Below are 351 nucleotides of genomic sequence, written 5' to 3' on the forward strand. Positions count from 1 at the left end.
CACACCCTACATACACCCACTACACACCTACACACACACCTACACACACCCCTACATACGCACCTCTACATACAGACACACACATACATACACACCCTACATAGACACACCTACATACACCCCTACATATACACATACACCTACACACACCCCACATACACACACACCTACATGTACATACACCCCTACACACACACCCCTACATGTACATACACCCCTACACACACCCCTACATGTACATACACCCCTACACACACACACACCTACACACACACCTACACACACCCTACATACACATCCCCTACACACACCTACACACATATACACCTACACACACCCCTACATACACAC

The sequence above is a fragment of the Piliocolobus tephrosceles genome, unplaced genomic scaffold, assembly GCF_002776525.5.
Source record: "Piliocolobus tephrosceles isolate RC106 unplaced genomic scaffold, ASM277652v3 unscaffolded_25683, whole genome shotgun sequence".
Classification (NCBI taxonomy): Eukaryota; Metazoa; Chordata; class Mammalia; order Primates; family Cercopithecidae; genus Piliocolobus; species Piliocolobus tephrosceles.